The 15723-nt window shown below is 45.0% G+C and overlaps 1 pseudogene; it reads left to right on the top strand.

The window, feature by feature from the left end:
* The first annotated feature begins 15345 nt into the window (after window positions 1-15345).
* On the top strand, window positions 15346-15486 carry LOC116975713 (annotated as a pseudogene).
* The last annotated feature ends 237 nt before the right edge of the window (window positions 15487-15723 follow it).

Genomic DNA, 15723 nt, shown 5'->3' with positions numbered 1-15723 from the left:
AATGTAGTAGAGCGGCAATAAATGTGAAGTTACCTGGTTCAGGAGGAAAGAAGACTATTATTTAAATGGTGAATGGGAAATATGGATGTTCAAATAGATATATTGAGTGCCCTTTTGCACCAGCAGGTGAAAGTAAAATGCAAGTTCAGCACAGTTTCAAAAGGCAAATTATGTGCTGGCTTTTATTGCAAGAGGATTTGAGTTACAGGATAAGGGTGCCTAGTTACATTCATCCAGGTATGTTGTGAGCCTGGGATATTGTGGCCAGTTTTGTTCTCCTGATCCAAGAATCGGCACACTTGTCATTGAAGGAAGGCACCAAAGGTTCTCCGATATGATTCCTGGGTTGGTCGGGCTCGCATAAGGAGCGTTTTAATCTGCTCAGCCTGTATCCACTGGAGTTTGGAAGCATGAGAGGAGATCTGATTCAAACATGCAACATTTTAACAGGGCCTTTACATAGTGGATGAAGGAGGAATATATCCCCCTGGAGAGCATATGTCCTGAAGGTCTAGCTTCAGTCTGTATTTCACAGTTTAATTGACAGATGGCTAGTCAAAACAGCTAGATTCATAATTCTGAGTTCTAATGAAACTTCAAAGCAGGTTGGAAATTATTATAAAGGAAGAAAACTATAAAAGAAAGAAAAAAAACGAGGAAAGGAAAGACTTACAAAAATTGTGATCTAGAATTCAGGTGCAACATAAAGAGAAATCAATCAGGAATTTCAGAAGGGAATAGAGTAGATATTTGGAGAGCATGAAGAAGCAGGGAACCAGGACTGAATTGACTGCTGACTCAATGGGTTGAATGGTCTTATGCTTCCCATAAAAAAAACCACTATTATAAATGATTCTATGGAAGGTTGTTTTTTTGTTTTACAGGATTTGGGCATTTTCAACATGCCAGTATTTATTGCCCATTCCCAGCTGCCATTGAGAACGTGCTGGTGAGCTGCCTTCTTGAATTGCTCCAGTCCTTCTGGGGAAGGTTCTTCCTTATTGCAGTTTCAGGATTAAGACCCAGCAATAATGAAACGTCAGAGATATGTTTCCAAGCCAGGATGATGTATAATTTGGAGTGGAACCTGGTGATGGTGATGTTCCCATGTGCCTCTCGTCCTTATCTTTCTTGGTAGCAAAGATTGCAGATAAGGGAGGCGCCGTTGGAGTATCCTAGTTGAGTAACTGCAGTGCATCTTGTGCATGGCACACACTGCAGCCATGTGTGCTGTTGGTGGAGGGAATTATTTTTTAGGATTAATTTTTGGATGAAAAAATACTGATTAAGTAGAATGCCTGGTCGTGGATTGTGTCGAGCTTCATGTTGGGGCAACCCTCATCCAGGCAAGTGCTGTAGATGTTTGAGTTTACATCCTTGGTGTAGGAATATGTGGGATCAATAGATTCCTGTCACTTACAAGATATGAAACCATGGTGGGTTTCCTGAGTATTTGCCCTCCTTTTACTCGATAATTGTGCGGGAATTGAAAAGGCTAATCAGTCTCCTGATGCAGTCCAGTAAGCAGGAAGACACAGGCTGAGTTACGTTAGTTACATTTTCTAACTCCTTTGCGCTATTCATTGAAAAATGACAGATTTCCTTTGACTCAGTGGCTATTTAATAAGCTGCATTCCCAGAAAAAGCTAAGACCCAGAGGGCTATTAAATTTAAGTACATGACCTGTGACCCACTAATATCACTTTGCACTCTCCAGATTTTCTAAAGCTACAATAATACAAGAAGGCACATTATCTTAATATCACAGCAAAATCTTTGATGACTTGGATCATTTCAAATAATCTAAATATTTATTTTGTGCTTGTAACAAAATTATCTGCTAACCGATGCCAACAGACAGTATGATTAGGCCGCACTTACTCATGTAGAAGTTATTTTAAAGATCAATGTGTTTTTCTTTGAGATAAAATTTAAAACATTGAAATATAAAAAAATTCTGACTTATGTTTGAAAAATAGTTGGCATCATTTCATGTGGAACAATGAGCTTTGGTAGACTATTCCATACCAGTCAGATCTAACATTGACAAACTTGGGCAGCATGGTGACACAGCGGTAGAGTTGCTGCCTTACAGCGCCAGAGACCTGGGTTCAATCCAGACTATGGGTGCTATCTGTACGGAGTTTGTACGTTCTGCAAAGACGTAGTGTAGTGTTAATATGCGAGGATCACTGGTTGGCGCAGGCTCCGTGGGCCGAAGTGCCTGTTTCCGCATTGTATCTGAAATAATTATATATGAACTAAAATAATTTCATCCAAAACAAAAACAAAATTAAAATGTTGGAACACTAGAAGTCTATGGAAACAATCATGCGATTTATTATAGGATGGGACTCTCCAAACTGTGCTAACTCCGTACCTGGCCTCAGTGCAAATGGTAAATCAGACAGAATTTCCACTCCAAATTAAGAAAGGATCGTTATTGGAATCTTGCATGGCAGACCATTCCTATCGCAAATTGATCTTCAGAAGATATTGAGCTCCTTTTTCCTCAGCTCCCATAGTTGTGTGTGCATTCAAGGCCCCATCACATTGTTGTCAATGGGAGACCAGTGCCATTTGCTGATGTGTCTAAGGCAGGCTAGTCTGCTCCTGGTGGGGATCCCGTGTACTAGCTGTGCATGTCTTTCTGGATGAAGGAGTTCAAGGAGCGGGTTAACTAGCCACTGAATTTTAAAGCAGAGATAGATAGATTCTTGATTAATACGGGTGTAGGGGGTTATGGGGAGAAGGCAGGAGAATGGGGTTAGGAGGGAGAGTTAGACGAGCCATGATTGAATGACGGCCTAGACTTGATGGGCTGAATGACCAAATTCTGCTCCTAGCACTTATGACCTGGTTTAAGTGAATGGCAAAAAAACCCCAAAGGACAGTTGCTGGGCATGTGAGATAGAATAAGTTGCAGTTGTTCATGAAAATAAGGAAAAGGGTAATGGGACTGATGGGAACTTCTTATATACATGAAATATATAACATTAAATCAAAGCTGTCATTATTTTAAGGGGAACAAAAGCAATGGGTTCGGGGTCAGACAAAAGATCAAGTTTAAAAGGTCGACCATCTCTTCAGAGTGTGACTGGAGATATAGTCAGCAACAATTAATTCTTCCCTGCAAATCTTTCACATAGCACTACCATTAAATGTTGGCAATCTGAAAAAACACTTAGGATGCTGAAAACACAAGTCAGACAGGAACAATGGATGGGGAAACAGAGTAATGCCCCGTCCCACTTAGGAAACCTGAATGGAAACCTCTGGAGACCTTGCGCCCCACCCAAGGGTTCTGTGAGGTTCCTGGAGGTTCCCGGAGGTTTTGGTCACTCTCCCTAATGGTGGAAGTGGTTTCCGCGTAGTCGAGGCTTCTTCTATGTTCCTGCGATTATTTAAAAAAAAAAACTGGCCTCGACTAAAAATTGGTTGCCGTTTGGTCGAAGCCAGTGGAGTGGGGTTGCTATTTACTTACAGGCAGTCGAAGGCAATCTCCTTCGCTGACCGGCCATTTTGATTGGCTCATTGGAGTTTTCAGCAAAAGGTCTTTGGTTTTCAGGACCTAGAAGATCCGCCGGAAGGTAAAATGCCCGCTAACTTTATTAAATGTCTTAAAACTGTCTCCTTCTCCTTCCCCATTCTCTCCCCTTTCCCCCCCCCCATTCTTTCCCCATTCTCTCCCCCTTCTCTCCCCCTTCTCTCCCCTTCTCCCCTTTTCTCTCCCATTCTCTTCCCATTCTCTTCCCATTCTCTTCCCATTCTCTTCCCCTTCTCTCTCCCCTTCTCTCTCCCCTTCTCTTAGGTATGTTGCAAAGCGTACCTGAAGCGTCTTTGAAGATCTGCCGCTGAGGGTGTGCGCGATTTTGGCGCCGTTTAGAGGGGGCGGGTTTAAAACGCGATTTTCTCTAAGCTGTTCCAATCGAAAATGTTCAGCCTAGTTAATTATTAACGAAAAATCGCTGGAAGACCCCGTCGCAAAAGCTATTATTAGGTTTAAAGGCCTTGAATAATAGTTATAGTAGTTTAAAAATCAATCTTTAAACCCGCGACCGTCAGCAACCGCAGGGTCTCATAAAGAAAATAGCAGAAGGTAGGTTGTATATTTTTACATTCAAAAGGGCTTCTAAAGATCCTTTTATACAAAATTTAATATTGCGAGTAGCTCAATTTGGGCCCATTATATCGCGCAGTATTTTTCTCGGCATTTGAGGCACAAATCTACCGCAATGTGAACGTTCAAACCAGCGCGTTCCACAGGGACCCACTGGAAAGCTGATTTAAATGGGCATTTATTTACAGCAATTAACACTAAATTCCTTCCATTTGGCCTATAAATTAATGTAAATGAGATTTAAAAATCATGTTTTATTGTGAATTATTTGTGAATATTATTTGGACATTTAGGCTATTTAAAAATGTTAATCATTTATTAAGAAATGGATAGATGTTTAGATCTAGTAATTGAAGTCTGAAATTAGCTACAATTAGGTAACTAACTAATTATATGCTTTAATTTCAGGTCATCCAAGTAAGATTATTTTATATTTGTTTCAGAATGCTTCAATCTATGATAACTGAAAATTTCATTCAGTTCTCTTAATTTTTAAGAAAGTTATGGGCTTTTGACTGTTCACGATCACAGCTTTTTTGTTATGTCCATAGAAAATCAATAGGGAACAAGATGCTCATTTCCCAGTATGAAAATGGCCATAACTTTTTAAATACTTGAGATATGAAAGTGAATTAGGTGTCAAATTAAACTTATTTTTATGCTTTATCTGATGGGATAAATTACAGACTTGATTTTTAAAATCTCAAAATTTTGTAACATTGCTACTTCTCTCTCCCCTTCTCTGTCCTTCTCTCCCCTTCTTTCCCCTTCTCTCCCTCCCTCCCGGGCTCTCTAAAGGACTTACCGTGCTCTGTGGCAGCCGTTTACCTTCCTCTTCATCGTGCAGACAGCACTCCTCCGCTGTCCCTAGCCCCCACCTTTGCGATGTGTTTGTGTGTGCGTGTGTGTGTGCGGTCTGTAGCAAAGATCTTGTCGGACCTTTGGTCAGTAGATGCAGCTCACGCTTTGGTCGAGGCTTTCCAGACGAGTGACCAAAACCTCTGGCGACTCATGGAAACCTTGGGTGGGGCGCAAAGTCACCCGAGGTTTCCGTTCAGGATTCCTAAGTGGGACAGGGGCTTTAGTGTTTCAGGTCAAAGACTCTGCATCGCTGTCTTGACTTCAAAAGTCAACTCTGCTTCTTTTTTAACAGGTGCTGCCTGACCTGCTGAGTGTTTCCAGGATTTTCTGTTTTTATTATCTTAAAGTTACCCATGATTATGACCGTAGTGAGGACAAAGTTTCCCACAGGAGGGCCTTTTGCTTTTAAGAGGCATGCCTTCAGGTCTCCTCTGAGAAGGTTAATGCAAGGGATGCAGGGCTCCTGGTGATGAGGAGGAGTGAGTGGGCTAAGATTGCTGGGTCAGCCTGCTACACCTGCCTGCCCTCCAGATTTCTGCAGAATGGTCAGCAAAGTTTGCATTGATTGGTCATATTTTCTTGAACCAAAGGAGGATTTACGAGGATATTTATGGTCATTAGTTGCAGGAGCAGAATTAGGCCATTCAGCCCATTAAGTCTACTCCGCCATTCAACATGGCTGATCAATCTTTCCAGAGTTCTTTCCAATCTTTCCTTTCGAGGGCCTGAGAGGTTGAGCAGGCTAGGACTCTTGAGGATGAGGGGTGATCTTATAGAGGTGCACAACTTTTTGAGAGGAATAGATTGGGTAGACACACAAATCTTTTGCCCAAAGTTGGGGAATCAAGAACCAGAGGACATAGGTTTAAGGTAAGGGGGGAAAGATTTAATGGGAACTTGATGGGTAACTTTTTCACACAAAGGGTGGTGGGTGTATGGAACGAGCTGCCGGAGGAGGTAGTTGAGGAAGGTACTATCACAATGTTTAAGAAACATTTAAACAGGTACACGGATAGGACAGGTTTACCATTTGGATATGGGCTAAATGCAGGCAGGTGGGACTAGTGTAGATGGGACATGTGGCCCGTGTGTGTAAATTGGGCTGACGAGCCTGTTTCCATGCAGTAAGACTCTATGACTATGACAAATGTTCTCACTTGCAGTCAGGAAGAGGAGGACGATCAAAGATCATTCAGGGGTCATTATGTGAACTTCATGCATCAGAAACTGTGTTCTTGAGTTCACTGCCCCTCTCCCTTGAACAAGGTCTGTAAACCACTCTTGTGGGAATACATCGGCTAGCGTTTACAACACAAAATAAGCTCTCTGTCTCAAGACAGTGTTAATATTTACGGTTCAAAGAAACTATTTTCCAAAACATTTCCTTGTGTCTCTTTCAGCATTATCTTCTATTAATCTCAGTTATATCAATATCAGTTATCCAGTTAATTGTAATTTCAGTTATACCAATGTCAGTTATCCAGTTTCCTCTAAGTATAGCTAATCTACTTGAAAACCAAAAAATAGAGTTCACATGGAAATCTGGATTAAAACCAGAAAATGACAGAAATCCTCAGCTCCAGCCAGCATCTGCAGAAGAGTCCGCTCCTGGCAATACATGGAATTATGTAACATTGACAGCACAGGATGGGTCTTATCCCTCAGGCAGGCTCCAGCTAATCTCATTTTCTCAAAGGTGGTGGCATCCATATTTTCTCCAGGATCATGAGGATCATTTGAATAAAATCATGAGAGGAACAGATGATGTGGACGCAGAGAGTCTCTTGTCCAGAGTGGGGGAATCGAGACACAGAGGTCATAGGTTTAAGGTGAAGGGGGAAAGATTTTATAGGAATTTAAGGGGTAACCTTTTCACACAAAGGGTGGTGAGCATATGGAACGAACTACCAGAGGAGGTGGTTGAGGCAGGCACTATCACAACATTTAAGACGCAATTAGACAGGTACATGGGTAGGACGGGTTTAGAGGGATAACGCAGATAATTGGAACTAGTGTAGATGGGACATGTTGGTCGGTGTGGGCAAGTTGGACCAAAGGGCCTGTTTCCACATGGTATGACTCTACAACTGTGATAAAGGGAGAGACAAACTTGAGCTGGGTCATCAGAGTGGGATGGGGTGGAGGCTACGAGGGTCGTGATGGACTGTTGGGAGTTGAGTTTGGAGGGTGGACTCAGAACTCTGGCATCAAGAATCAGCTGCAGATCATGAATAGGTGAGGGAGTCGTCACCTGGGCGAGAGATTGATGGTGATGGATGGGAGCAAGAGACGGAAACAATTGTGCGGAGGATGCAGAGTTACTATTTTGGGGAGTTTGGGGGTCCAAGGCAAATCCTTTACCCAAATTAGCCCTCCTTGACCCAAAAGACAGGATACAGGCATTGCAAGGCCTGTGTTGGCCAATTTCTCCAGGAAGCTGGAACCCGGGTCTCTGATACTGCAAGGCAGCAGCTCTGTGCCGCTCTTTTCTCCATTTTATTCACCAGAGAAACAATAATAATTGGGAATGTTTGCTGCACAAAGGAACTGTTCAGCCTGCGCTGGCCCAGGACCTAGGGTGTCATTACTTCCATATGATTTATTTTTTGAGCGTAGTTTGCTCCATTTCATTTCAATTTCACTGCAGATTCATTATTTTCAGAGGGCAGGGTTGGAGATTTAACGCATTGCAGCCTCTTGTAACGCAAAAAGAAGATTTGCCTATTTTGCAGCTGTGTAACATATTCCACTGCATGAGGCTGGATGATTCCGCCTCTAACCAACTTCTGTGTTGAATTAGTGTGTCAGCAAGGCATACAAAGAAAGATGTGTGTAGGAAGGAACTTATAGATGCTGGCTTAAACCGAAGATAGACACAAATTGCTGGAGTAACTCAGCGGGACAGGCAGCATCTCTGGAGAGCAGGAATGGGTGACATTTCAGGTCGAGACCCTTCTTCAGACTGAATAGAAAGAATGTGTTTTACAGCTTTAGATGGGCATTAAATGGAAACGGATGCGAAGGGAAATGATTGGATTTAAGGGCAATTAAGGGCAAAAGCCGACATGGACACCAGGGGTTTGGGTTCAAGTCACCATCAAGCTTGTTGCCAAGGATGCAGGGGTAGCATCTCCCCCCACCTCAACTGCATAAACAAGCCACCCAGGCTTTGCACACATTGCCAAGGAATTACCAAGAATCTTTCCTCTCCTTTGTCTGGAAGCAGCACTCGACTCCAATATTTTCTGTCAAGTTAAACAGGCACTGTGACCAGAAAAATATAAATGCATTTTAGCAATCCACACTTGCAATTTCAACAGTATATTCTGGCAGTGCACTCCCTTCTCTCAGCCAGGTCAAAGGATTCAATTTTCTTGCCTTTGCTTACTGGTTTATACAGTCGAAGCTTGGCTGAGGTGTCCTTTTCCCATCTGTTGCCAAGGCCTGTGCATCATTGTTGGCGACCCAAGCAAGCTCAGGATTGGGAGGAAGGGGTGGGCGATAATGACCATGAGATCATTTTCTAGCAAGAAACCCAAGCTTCTTGAGTTGAAAGGAAAACAAATCTTGGAGGTAAAATTAAAATTCTAAGGAAATGTTTGATGTTGAAATATTAATCAAGCAGCATACTGCATGGCTGGAACCATCTTGCCACATCTCCACAGCTTCACAAAGCTAATTAGCAACTATATGCTCGTATATGATCTATAATTAATTACAGTGGGAAACATAGCCAATGGGTTCAGGCAGATTGAAGAGAACCCAGTACAGTGGGAACAGCGGCACTGCTAGTGGAGCTGTTGTTCAATAGCACCAGAGCCTTGGGTTTGATCATAACTTCAGGTGCTCTCTATGTGGAATTTACACGATCTGTAGGATTTCCTCCGGGTGCTCTGGTTTCCTCCTCCATCCCAAATATACTTTAGACTTTAGAGTTACAGGGTGGAAACAGGTCCTTTGGCCCTCCGAGTCTGTGCTGACCAGATGGGGAAACTCGTGTTCAATCACTTATCCTTCTGGTCAAATTGGAAGTGTTTTTAGATGCATCCTTTACAGTGTTACGGTTGGGTTTGAAATGCCTAGATCCTATGTCCATAGATCAGTAGCATATGGGAAGGCAAGTCTCTGCTACATGATAGACCATGAGCCCTTTCAAGGCTGTGATTTCAAAACACCCTTTATCCTTAATTTACCAAAGACACTGCGGGTGATGGTGAATTTTATCATTAATGCCTGTCTTCACAGAGGTAGCTCTTGTGAAATGGTGAAGATGCAATATGGCCTGGATACTGATGAGGATCTCCTTTCCCTTCCTTAAAGTAGTGCAATAGCATCTTTTTGGTCCACATGTTAGAGCCTTGAGTTAATCATCTGGCTGGGAAACCAGCTCCTCCAGCATCGGAATGCACTGTCAGTACTGCACCGGGCAACATAAATCTTCGTGTTCAACTTTGTTATGGGATTTAAGCCCACACCTTCTGAGTCACAACTGCTTCCTGTCTTGTTTATGATGGTGAATGCATTGTAATATGCACACTATTGAATATCTGCACACACAAAATTTGGGTACTTGCCTGTTCTGCTATGGTCTTGTGCACAGACTTGACTCTGTGAATGTAATGTGTGTGTTATTGTGTGGCCCTGAATCCATCTCAATGCCTGACTTGCTGAATGTTCATTGATGCCATTTGACCTTTTTTTTTACAAAAATCCCTATTAATTATCATGCATTCCGTCTTTACAGTTAAAACCAAAGGCATTATGATTTCCTTGTTTGCTTAAAAAAGACATTGGGAATTATTCCAAGTTTCCTAGCTAAATCAGAACTACCCTTGGAAATGTGCAGTGCCTAAAATATTTATAAATGTATGCATGAAGCTCTATTGCTAGCTTTGCCATTAGAGTATTAACTCCTCAGGGCCCCATTTTTCACTTAATAACAACTGCTATTCTTTTACCAGCAGTCCAAGAGGCTCAAGGAAGTTAGGAAATTTGATACTGAAATACATATGGAGACATATTCAGAGAGGTGGTCCAAATGTGCTCATGGAAAGGAAGATGTTCAGAGAGAGATTTGCGAACGTGAGAGTCTAGGTGATTCAAAGTACAGCCAACCCACTGATAAGGGATGAAGATACCTGATGCAATGGCTGCAGGTACATGGGAACCACCACCGATACATTCCCATCAACATTCCCATCAACATTCCCATCAACGGATACATTCCCATCACGATCCTGATAGTGATATATCAAATTCCTACATTGTCACTGTGTTTAAATCTTGCAACACCCTCCCCTACAGGCGTGATGTGGGGGTGTGTTCATCAGGACAGCAGTTCACCACCACTTTTTTAAGGCCAAAGACCGATGGCACTAAACTTACCACCAATACCTAGATTCCTAAAAAAATATGAAAATAATATTGAACTGCTTGGACTTAAAAGGTCCTGTAGAAGTTCCCAGACTGGTGTGTGTAATCTGCATTAGGCCTGTTATGCCCCTGTCCCACTTAGGAAACCTGAACGGAAACCTCTGGAGACTTTGCTCCCCACCCAAGGTTTCCGTGCGGTTCCCGGAGGTTGCAGGTGGTTGCCGGAGGTTGCAGGCAGTGGAAGCAGGTAGGGAGACTGACAAAAACCTCCGGGAACCTCCGGGAACCGCACGGAAACCTTGGGTGGGGCGCAAAGTCTCCAGAGGTTTCCGTTCAGGTTTCCTAAGTGGGACAGGAGCATAAGGGTATTGTTGAAGCACAATAATTAAAACAAATGATAAATGGAGAGATTACAAGGTGGGAAGATAGCAGATGACATGTACTAGAAAGAATTTGGAAATATGCCTAGAAAATGTTATCCTTTCTCGTATATGCCAACTTCTGCCACTGCACCACCCAGCCCTCGCCATGTACTGTTCTTCTTAATGTAGTTTCCGAGTGTAGTTGCTGATGTATGTATAGTCGTAGTACAGTCCTATGAATAGTAATGACAATCTGATCAAATAATGTGCTGCATCATATTTGTTGGAAGATAAATATTGCCCATGATTCCAGTGCAAACTTCCCTACATTTCTGCGAAAGAGTGCCATGGAATCTTAATGCATCCAGTAGAGAGGGCAGGCAGAGCCTTGGGTTTAAACTCTTATCAATTGCAAAGGATTAAGAGGAAGAACTGCTAACAATTCGACCGGCATTCTGGCAGGCACATTTGCCACTGCGACACAAGTGGTTTAAAACTAAATAAGGGGGGTGGGGGGGGGGGGGGTCAAATGGGATAGTCAAGGATGGAGTTAAAGGGAAAGGGAGTAAAGAGATAGTTAATTACCCCAGAATTAACGGGAAAGAAAGCACACAAAGGGATAGGAGAGTATGACCAAGTGTAGTAGGGATCGATGTGAATGGTGAGATGCATAAAGGGCCTGTCCCACAAGCATGCGACCTGCATGCAGCAAGCGCGACCAAACCGGAAGCAGGGGCCGCACGGAGGTCGAGTGAGTGACGTGAAGTTCGAGCGAAGTCCACGGGAAGTTCCCGCGTGACGTACGGCTTCAAGACATTGCGAATGCCCGTCGAGGCGGTGCGTACGGCGTCGAGGCGGCTGCGGGCCGGCAGGCCGTTGCCGTGCGGAATTTTTGAACGGTCAGTTTTTCGGAGCCCCGCGCGATGTCGGGACCAGCTCCGCACATCTCTATACGGTTCCGGCGATCGAAGTGGGACTGGCCCCGCGATGCCGTACGGCTCAAGCGACCACTTTAGGTTGCGCTTGCCACATGGCGTCACATGCTCGTGGGACAGGCCCTTAAGGAATTAAAAGTACTGCATTTGAATGCGCGAAGTATAAGAAGTAAAGTAGATGAGCTTGAGGCTCAGATAGAGGTTGGTAGATATGACATTGTGGGGATTATCGAGACGTGGCTGCAGGAGGATCAGGTCTGTGAACTTAATATTCAGGGTTATACAGCCTATAGAAACGACAGGCAGGTGGGCAGAGGAGGGGTGTAGCTCTTCTGGTGAGGAATGGAATTCAGTCCCTTGCGATGGAAGACAGGGACTGACAAGGTAGAGTCACTGTGGATGGAGCTGAGGAATTGCAAAGGCAAGACGACACTAATTGGTGTTATCTACAGACCCCCAAATAGTAGCCCGGATGTAGGGTGTAAGTTGCAGCAGGATTAAAACTGGCATGTAACAAAGGTAATGCCACTGTGGTGATGGGGGATTTCAATATGCAGGTAGACTGGGAAAATCAGGTTGGTTCAGGACCCCAAGAAAGAGAGTTTGTAGAGTGCCTCCGAGATGGATTCTTAAAGCAACTTGGAATGGAGCCAACCAGAGAAAAGGCAATTCTGGATTTAGTGTTGTCCAATGAAGCAAATTTGATAAGAGAACTCGAGGTAAAGGAACCGCTTGGAGGAAGTGATCATAATATGATTAGTTTTAATCTGCAATTTGAGAAGGAGAAGGTTAAATCGGAAGTGGCAGTGATGCAGCTGAACAAAGGGGATTATGAAGGCATGAGATAGGAGCTGGCCAAGGTAGACTGGAAAGGGATACTAGCAGGAATGACGGTGGAACAGCAATGGCAGGAATTTCTGGGCATAATCCAGAAGTCACGGGATTATTTCATTCCAAAAAGGAAGAAAGATTCTAAGGGGAGTAACATTGGCTGACAAGAGAAGTTAGGGATAGAATTGAATCCTTTATTTGTCATTCAGACCTTTCGGTCTGAACGAAATGCTGTTGCCTGCAGCCATACATGTAATAATAACAAAACACAATAAACACAAATTAACATCCACCACAGTGAGTTCACCAAACACCTCCTCACTGTAATGGAGGCAAAAGTCTTAGAGTTACTGTCTCTTCCCTCCTCTTCTCCCTCTGCGCCGAGGCGATACCCCACCGGGCGATGGTATCAGTCCCGCGATTCAAGCTCTGCGGCCCGGGGGTGGTCGAAGCTGCCCGCAGCTGTTGCAACGGGTGCTCCGGAAAACAGGCACCAGCCTGTGACCTGCGAGCTCCCGACATTGTCCTCCACTGGCCCGCGGCCGAGCCCCGGATCCAGGTCGCCGCCGCCAGAACGCTGCCTCAGCCGCCGGAGCACCGTCTCCGCCCCGCACCGGGCCGCCCACAAGGCAGCGTCTCAGCCCCGCACCGGGCTGCCCCCACGGGAGCACCTTCCAGCCGGGAGCCGGTCCGCCCTCACCGGAGCGCCTTCCAGCCGGTAGCCAGGCCACCCACACGGCAGCGTCTCAGCCCCGCACCGGGCTGCTCCCACGGGAGCGCCTTCCAGCCGGGACCCAGGCCGCTCACACGGGAGCGCCTTCCAGCCGGTAGCCGTGCCGCTCACACAGGAGTGTCTCAGCCCCGCGCCGTCCGCCCTCACCGGAGCGCCGAGTCGTGCCGCTACCCGGACGTCGCCACAGCTCGAAGACGGCCAGCCTTGCGTTGGTGAGTCCTGGCTGGCTCTACCTCCGGACCTTCGAGGTCGGTCGCAGGTTGGAGACCGCCAGCTCCGCCATTAGGCCTCAGCGCAGACGGGGGAAGAGAAGGGGGATACGACAAAAAAGTCGCATTCCCCCGAAGGGAGAGACAGAAAGCTCTGTTTCACCCTCCCCCCACACACATAACACCACCTAATAACCAAAAAAATTACTAAACTAGACAAAAAAAAAACAAAAAAAAATAACACAAAAAGTAAAAACAGAATAAAACTAAAAGAAAAGATGTATAACACAGCAAAGAGTAGCCGGAAGCCAGAGGATTGGGAAACTTTCATAGGACAACAGAATGAAACAAAACGGGCAATACGGGCTGAAAAGATGAAGTGCGAGGGGAAGCTGGCCAGGAATATAAAGAAGGACAGTAAAAGCTTCCTTAGATATGTTAAGGGAAAAAGAGTAGCAAAGTCAAATGTGGGTCCCTTGAAGGCAGACACGGGTGAATTTTTACTTCAGTCACGTGAGTGATTCCGTGAAGAAGCCCCGCCAGTCCGCATGCGTGTCATTACGTCATCCGCACTGGCGAAGCACCGGACTGGCAGGCAACTCATTCCTCCCAGCGGTAAGTTAAACCTGCAGGTAAATTTCAACACTTACTAGGTTGTGGTCTTCCTGCAGAAACCACTTCTTACAGAGGTTTCCTGCTGGATGTAATAGCGCAGTCCGGTCGAGCCATGGGGAAACCGGCTTTGGGCTGTGGCAAGACCCGGTCCAGATGGCAGAACGCGGGAGCCAGCGGACGTCGAGTGCGTTACTCCAGCCGCTGACAAGGCGGTCAGCAGCTTCCAGATCGCGGAGGAGGATTCACCTCCCAATAAAAGCGACGTCTGTGGACTTCTGGTAAGATGGAGCACCTGATGGAATGTATGCTCCATTACGACAGGCTCCAGGAGGAGCTTTATACCCAAGAGTTCACCCCATGGGCCGTGGCAGCAGCTTCAGGTAAGGGCTGTATAGAGAAGATCAGTCCAGAAACAGGAGCTTTATATTCACAGGTCCTCTTGGGAGCTCATGGCAGCAGCACCTGTAGACGGGCTGCATAATGTCTCCCTCAAGGAGGAGGTTGAGACTACCAGGGCAATTTTGTTCTGACCCTGAGGTTGGAGGTATTGGAAAGCATACCCCAAGGCATAAAGCCAAGAAAGGCTGTTTGAGCACAGCTCCAGCATGATATGCTCCAGCAAAAGGAGCTTTATATCCTGAGGTTGGAGGTATTGGAAAGCAAACCCCAAGGCATAAAGCCAAGAAAGGCTGTTTGAGCACAACTCCAGCATGATATGCTCCAGCAAAAGGAGCTTTATATTCGAAGGTCTCTTCGGGAGACTCTGGATGCAGCACCTGTTCATGGCTGTCCAAAAATCTTCTCTCTGTGAAAGGGAACATGAGTGGTGAGTGTAACCAATTTCAAAATTCTAAAAGTATGTCTGTGGAACATACTGGAATAAATGCATATGAATACAAGGGAGTCCTCGCAAACGAAGTTGAAGAATACCCGTAAGAGGCTAGAGTTCCCCTCATGCTATAAATGCCGGGAATAAACAACGCTTCAGGGGTGACATTAAAATAAGCCGCTGAACTGTCTCTTGAGGTAAGACCTATTCAACAGGTAAAACTGGATAAGGAAGCAAAGCTGTTGGACCAATCAAGGTACCAATAACGAGCAAACCTTCATCGTTGCGGCAACAACACACCCCACGCCTTCGTTGACAGTAAGCAGTTCACTGAAGTTGGTGGCAGCATGAAAGTTGGACAGAGGTCTTAAAATCCGAGACCCAAGTCGGGCTCAGGGAAAATATGGGACCATCTACAAGTTGGTAATATTTACGCTTGTTTGTACTAATGATAATGATAACTTGTGTTTAGTTTATGTGTTGTATGAAAATAGCATTTTCCCTTGATAGGATGGAAGGGGTCCTAGTGGCCTTACAACACACAAATGGTTGGCATCTAACCATGTAAAGCTGCACAATACTAAGGCTCCAAGCACAGAAATTGGGCCAGATTTGTCTTTACAGGCAAGCTCAGAATTATGGCCAGAGTTGTCTTTCAAGGCATGCTCAGTATTATGGCCAGGAATGGCTTTCGGGACTAGCTCGGAAAACGGGCCAGAGTTGTAGCTTGAGCAGGTACGGAATTCACAGGAGTGACCTGTTCATTGTGGGAAAGATGCAGAATGTCGTTTAATTCGCGTCTGATTTCCTTAAGATGCTCCCATTTACAGAGATCATCGGAGACATTTTTGAAAA

Source organism: Amblyraja radiata, chromosome 7 (assembly GCF_010909765.2).
Source record: "Amblyraja radiata isolate CabotCenter1 chromosome 7, sAmbRad1.1.pri, whole genome shotgun sequence".
Lineage (NCBI taxonomy): Eukaryota > Metazoa > Chordata > Chondrichthyes > Rajiformes > Rajidae > Amblyraja > Amblyraja radiata.
Note: the sequence above shows the minus strand (reverse complement) of the source record. Positions and strands in the feature narration are given on the sequence as shown.